The following is a 7,458-nucleotide window of genomic DNA, read 5'->3' on the forward strand; positions in this document are numbered from 1 at the left end:
TCCGAGGGGGTTTCATGTAGAGAAGACTTGTTCATAAAATTGGGGCTTGAGGACAAGTTCCGACAGAATTCCCTGCATGCACAGAGCTGGATATCAACCTGGAAGCCCCTTCAGCCCATTGGCTCTTTCATGGTAATTCAATTCCATTAGATGAAAGACGACTGAAGAAAAGTCATAATATTTTGTATCAAAAAAAAAAGTCAGAATATCTGAATACCACGTCAAAGTCTATATGCCAAGTGTCATCAATTGCTTAAATCGTTATAGATAGAAGAGAACTGGCAATGTTGATGGAATTTTCCAATCTGAATGCCTTATGTTATATGAATCTATGGGTGGCTGAGACTGCATGAACCATGCTTGAGGACTAATTTCTTGTGGTTTTTGAAAGAGTCAGCAGCAGTAGGTTTCATTGTTCATTTTGGTGGCTCGAGACCGAGCAAAAGGAATTTCGTGTTATACTTCCTTTTGACCGCTTAAGAAATGTGTGATTGTTAGAAAGTCACAATTGAGCTTGAATTCTCTGCAATTTAGCTTCTCAATACGTAGATAGTTGACTAATTAACTCGAGGACACCAAATTCTTGCTGTATTTTAGAATTATAGCTGCCTTTAGGTGTGGGAGAGGTTTGCTAAATAAACAATCAAGCACTGAAAGTTCATAGGTCCCCATGGACTGGTAGCTCGTTCCGACGAATCTATGGACTAAATCATGCCATAGAAAAAATCAGTTTGTGGTCCACATATTGGCATGGGCATGCCTTATATCACAATTATCACATGCATGCCCCCTGCTGCATCTTTTATGCCTAACTTTCTCCAATTTGCTATTATTACTGTTGCAGGCCTTCCGACCCGACAACAGCATAGTCCCCACAAACTGACGGCAGATAACGGCACGCGTCCCCCATGAGGTATTGTCCGCTCTGGGACTCCGGCCCGCGTGTCCAGCGCTACTGGGGGAATTTTTTCCTGCCCGCGCGTCCAGCGCTGACGGAGGGATACCCGCACGGTTTTGCCCCACAAAAAGCGCCCGGTGAGAAAAGAGGTTTTCCCTCCTTATAAGGCACAGACTTTTCTGCTGCCTAATCGGTATGGGACTAAATTCGGCACCACACCCACAACAATTGCCTTGTTGAGTTGATGTGCAACACTTACCTTTAGTATGGATATATCCAAAAAAAAGTTAAAAAATAGCAAGTCTCAGAGTGCCCTAGGCAACTTCCTTTTCACAAGGCCTTCTAAGTGATCGGCTATATACGAGGCCGTCCAATCCGCGGCCTCATTAACTTCTCTGTAAGCATGCTCAGCCTAGAAAGCAACATCGCCACTAACGATGGCCCAAATGTCCAGGAGCAGGGGTGGCACCCAATGACCCAAAATAGATCTGGATTGGGTGATGCATCAAACACTGGGGGATGATAGCATCTAACTCATTTGCACTACCAATGTCCCAATAGATGAGCAAGCGTTTATGGAGATTTATTTTTGCTTCACTTTGCAGCATACGTGGCTCTTCACTGATCTTAGTTTTCGAAGGATATTAGGAAAGTGGGAAGGTTCTGTCATCGATGCTCAATCTAATAAAGCAAGTTAAAGGAGTCGTTTGGTTTATTTTGTTATTTAGACTTTTGTCAACTCAAGGAATAAGATAAGACCCAAGAATATTTGGCGGGTGGCAATTGCAGCTAGTATCAAGAATGGAGAATTAACCCCAAGGACAATTTGATAAGTGAAAGATCATGGAAAAAGTCGTAATTTGATTAAGAATATCAATATATAAAGAGTTTTCAATTTTCACTTGTGGAAGTCATTTTTGATTCACCCCGGAGTCAAAATTGTTGGTGGCAATAGGAAGCCACCATGGTATCTGATCCAGTTGGGTAGGCCTCCTGAATGAACGCTATCACTAAATTGTCTCCACAATTTTTTCCTTTTTTTAATTTGAAAGGAGTTAAAACAGACCAGGTTTATTGGAAGGGCCCTGGAAAAGGAGATTAGGGTGCCAAAAAATAATAAGAAGAAGAACAAACAAAAAGCCCTGTTCGACCGGCACACTATGTATTTCAAGGTGATCGGGGCAATATATAAAATCAATGTAATACACGATGGAGTCTTGCACATCACAAATCCAATCAGAAATATCATGATCAACTTATAGTCATTCTAAATGGGCATGTGCAATAGTGTCATTTAATCCACATAAACTATAGGCTGGATCAGCTCTAATACTGTGAAGGCCCGATCTAGGCCCAATCCACACGATCGGCCCGACCTGTGGTTTGACCTCTGGAGTAGCCAAGCACATGTTACACGTGTGACAAGAATGGAAAACTCACAGAGGAAGTCTTCTTCTCCTTTGGTGATTTCGGCTAGGAGTCAGAGTTCTAGAGCCGTCGGGACCCTAGGGCTTCTCTATAAAGGGAGAGCTCTCTCCCTCCATACCTATCCATTCCAAATAATCCTCCTCTTTCCCTCTCCTTCTTTCTCCTTTTTTTCTATTAAGTTCGTGGCTGCTCGTCATTATGCTTGCCAGAAATCGGGACCACCAAACACCACCTGAGCTGAGGTAACGCTCTGATCTTCTTCTCCTTTCACTCTTCTTCTTCCCGCGACCCGAAATCACGGCCGCCGATCAAAAAATCAGCCAGAAATCAACTGAATAAGGATCCCTATTTTGCCTCTTTTTTTTCTTTTTTCGGCCATGCCTATCGTCGGCGTTCATCGCCAAAGCCCCCGGTCACTTCCCAATATTGGTCCATGGTTGGAACAAGACCCCAGCCGCAAGCGAGCGGCTAGGATTTGAATACATTGAGGCAAGAAATCATCTATGTCCAGCCCTGCTTTTGGTTTGATTTTGGACGGCCAACCGCCACCGCACCTCATCGGACCACCATGGTTAGCCACTAGTCAAAGTTCCTCTGTTTGCTAAAAAAGAAGAAAAGTTCTCTTTCTCTCTCGTTTCCTTCCTTCTCTCTTCTCCCTCTTTCTCTCTCTAGGAGACCTATGGATCCTAGTATAGGATCCTGTCGACCTGGCCCACAAATCCAAGTTGACACCTATAAAGAGCCTTAATCTACCCTGGTGCCCAGGCAGCCTGCCAGACTGATCACCCCAGTCCTATTAAGTGCCCATGAAACTCAGTATTAATGAACCCTATAAATTGGCCTTAGCCCTAATCTAGTCTGTGCCTCATGATTCATTAATCGAGTTGCTTAGACCTGACCTAACTGGGTCGTCATTATCCAGCCGATGTGGGACTAAACATGCCCACACTTGTTCTCACACACAGTAACACCAAAAGATATGAAGCAGTGGAGCATATTTTTTTTAAAGTTCTGAGATTAGACCCCCAAAGCATTTTCCATGGTGATAACTAAGTCTAGAAACAATCAGCCGAGATTTCATGCAGCAACATGAAAAATACTAAAGATTTTCAATGTAGATTCAGTGCTGCACATACCCAAAACTACAATAGGACAATAGCTAAAACTCTTCTGTTTGTTTTCCCCATTTTTAGGCAGCATAGAAATCAGAAGTTTGCAAAGCAAATGCCAAAGCACCACACAGTACAATGAAAGTTGACATATGTTAAACTAGCATTATTCCCATTTAACAGAAAAAGCAAACCAACATGGAAATTCTAGCGATCCATAAATTTTAAAAAAAATTATTGTCTAACTGCAAAAGGATGGTAAACATACACAATTGTGTACAGCAACTAAAAGAGTACAGCAAATGGAAGACTAACATCAAAAAATTGTTTGCAGATGTCATCTGCAGTCCTGGTTATGTGACAGAAAAAAAGTACAATCATCTTAACCAACAGATAGGAAGGTTGAATTTTTGCATTGAAAAGACGTCACAGCAGCTTACAGCTATTTTAAGGAAACCTCCTCGTTTTTTCGTAGCACAAAGCACAAACCAACAATTAGACATTAGATATACTCCAACAAGATGGGACCATGAAAAGTGATGACTGCCACTTAAAGAAAAACTTTGTATCAGCTCCAAGATAACATTTAACTAATAATCATCTTGTTGAAAAAGTCAGCTTGCTCTGGAAAGTAGTCCATTAATTCATCCTTGGTCACCCATACATAGTCCTGACACTTTCCAATATGGAGTTTGTTGGTACCAATTACTTGTGATTTGAAAAAGAATCTCTGTTAAGAAGAGAGATGGAAAAAGGTTACGGAAAGTAACCAACCAAATATACCATTTTGGAATGTTTCTATATCAAAATAATACACAAAGTGGGGGTACATGGAGGGCAGGTTGATACATAGACTAGTTCAACATAAAAGCAGCAAGCTCCATCACATCTTTAATTAGGATTTATTTGCAAATCCTGTTCCACTATTTATTCCAATCAAATATCATGTGCTTCATCATTATGCTCATAAATAAATGCTCAACTTCTCAAAACTTAATTGACTGATGCCAATATTTCTGATACCCTCACTGTGAATTTGCTAGCTTAATGTTACGCAATTCCAATGGAAGGTCGAAGGTGCTAGCATCCTTCTTGGATGCATAGATATCTTATCATTGTGGTCATATCCACACGATTGACAATGGCTGTACGAGGCAATATAATGGAGGAGAAAGATCAGGGCAGGCCGTTGATCCTGCAATCTTAAAATTTCACTGAAAATCACCTTCTAAGACATATTCTAGTATCTTGAAAATCCCAGGATTGCAGGACAGATGGACCTCCCCCAATCCCTCCAACTTCTCCATCACTCTTAGCCAACTCTAAATAATGGAAGAAATGTCATGGATACAGTATTAAAACATCCAAATAAGCCCTATCAATCCTAATTGGTAGTGATTGCAAACAAGATACACAGTCGAACATTAGAAGTCGGTTCATTTCCCTATACAACTAGATAGATGACATTTTAGAGGATAATGATGATAAAATCCTTTGCTATTGCAGTATATTAATTAGTATGCCAAGAGAAACCATGCAACATCGAACATGTCTTTTGGAACTTCTCAACAACATATATATATATATATATATATATATATATATATATATATATATATATATATATATATATATATATATATATATATATATATATATATATATATATATATATCAAGATCGGCATGGCTCTAGCTTCCTACACCATAAAATCCTTGCTATTATGTCAGGTGGTTGAAAGAAATCAGCTCCAAATATAACAAATGATGTACCACACTGCAAAAGGAGGAATAGGCCTAAATCAGGCCTATCCAAGAGGCTCAAGAAGATCTTTGAACTCCCCTTTTTCTATTAGCAGAATCGAAGATCAGTGTTTTTTCCCCGAAGTTAAGACATCAGAATCTAGGCGAACCAATCAGCCCAGTCAATGAATACTTACCATTTTATTGTCTTTTTGGAGGCAGTTTAAATTGCAGTTTGCTGTGATTGAAATAATTATCCAGCAATAGATTAGGGGTGAAATTTAAAATCTGATACTCTCATTTGTTACACATATCCTGTGAATAGAACTTGGGAATTGGTGTTATACACAGTCGTCGATCTTAAATAGCACTCCCATCCACCATTGGTTTTATGATCGCGTTGCCAATAAATCACAATCCAAAATTATTACTTACGTTGTGTTAACTAGAGATCAATTATTTCTTCAAGAATCATAATTACCCTGTTTGATCCCAGGTGCAACAATGTTTTGTAGAAAAATGACACAAAGGGAAGAGTCAGACAAAGAGAGAAACAGAGTGGCTGTTAAATAAGGAAAATAGAAACAGCAAAAAATTATGAAAGGCATGAAGAGGAATGACTTCTGCTATTTGAGAAAGAAGAAAATTAAGCCAGGAAAAGTAAAGAATTTGAAAGAGATGCGAAAGAAAAGAAAGAATGTGTGAATGAAGAATAAGAGAAAAAAAAACTAGGTGGTCTGCTGATGTTACCAGGAAGGAAGAAAGGACAAAAATGGAGAAGCGAGACAGTAGCAAGAAAAAGAAGAAAAGTGATGAAAATGGATGCAGAGGTCAGAGAAGGGCAAAAAGAAGATACAAGGCTAAAGAGAAGTGATACAAAATCCTCTACACTAAAAAGATTTTATTCTCAATATGCAATATCAAATTAGATGCTTCGGACTTCCCCATGAATCATGGGCAGGGATGTAGGACAAGGATATGACATGATATGGATAGCCAATACAACAAATCTTGAAAAAAATAAGATAGGACATGTCTAGAATACGCCAACGAATAGATATGTACTTCATATATACATACATATACACACACATACACATACATAGATACGTATGCAAAAGAGCATCTATAACACATAGTAGGCCAAAAGAGAAACCACTATACCTAACTTAAATAAAAATAATTTGATTATAGATAGAGCAGTATCTATTAAAGTAAAATCGAGACCAAGATAGATCTATGCATTCAATTGTGCTGAGATAGGCATTTCTGAGGCCAAAAATAACACATAGTTCATATTTAGATGCAGTTTTTAAAGAGGAGAGATAGAAAAATAGTTTTTATATAAATAATATTTTATATTTAATAAAAAAGAAAAATTCATATGGGGCATTAGAAAATCCAACCTATTAGTATAGAATAAATTGATTTGTGCTATCTATAATATATGTAATAAGCTTAATTCCATGATTTAAGCCTTAGATATGGGTTGTTTGCTATTTGTTATCTTCAGCTAATTACATAAAGCATAGAAAAATATTTATGCTTTTTTTATTATATAGATATTTGGTTGAAACAATGAAATGTTTCAGACAGTCCATGGTGTCTTGCAAGTGTTGGAAGTCTCCTTCCTTTAATAGTTTGTAATGTTGAGAGGAGTTTTTGTCCCACATTGCTTGTGTAGAGTTTTTTAGATAGTTTTATAAGCATTCATATCCTACACATGTTAAAGTAACTTTTTGGTAGGAAGTTGTGGAGGGAAAGCCAATATTATGTTATCAAAGATTGGCACTTAGGCACGTGAACGTGTAAAATAAAATTCATATTGGCAGTTTTTATCCGTTTTGCACAAAATAACTGCACTAGCAGTTATGTTTTAAACATGCACTATTCCAAATGTTGTGTTGGTTCAGAGTTTAATTCAAGGTTATAAATTGCCGGTATCCTTCACAGATTAATATAACTTATTCTACAAAAATCTCTCATTCCGTTGTTCTGGGGAATCCTAGTTTTGCTGGCTAGGATTCTATTTTAGTTTTGTTGTATCCTGGAGCGAATTTGCTGGATCACCAACAGCAACATAATGGGGGCAAAATTCGCTTAAGGACAGTGTTAATTCACGCTTCAAGACCGGTTTTAAATACTAGAGTTCCTCGTGCTTCAACAGTTAGTGTCATTATCTACCATGTGAAAGCCCAAGTGTACACCAAAAAAAAAAGAAGCCCAAGTGTACTAGGGTGGTTGTATGCCTGATGACGACGATGATGAAGTATCCGAAAGT

Source organism: Phoenix dactylifera, chromosome 11, assembly GCF_051530095.1.
Source record: "Phoenix dactylifera cultivar Ajwa chromosome 11, Ajwa_hap1_PhDact_Kaust_v1.1, whole genome shotgun sequence".
Lineage (NCBI taxonomy): Eukaryota > Viridiplantae > Streptophyta > Magnoliopsida > Arecales > Arecaceae > Phoenix > Phoenix dactylifera.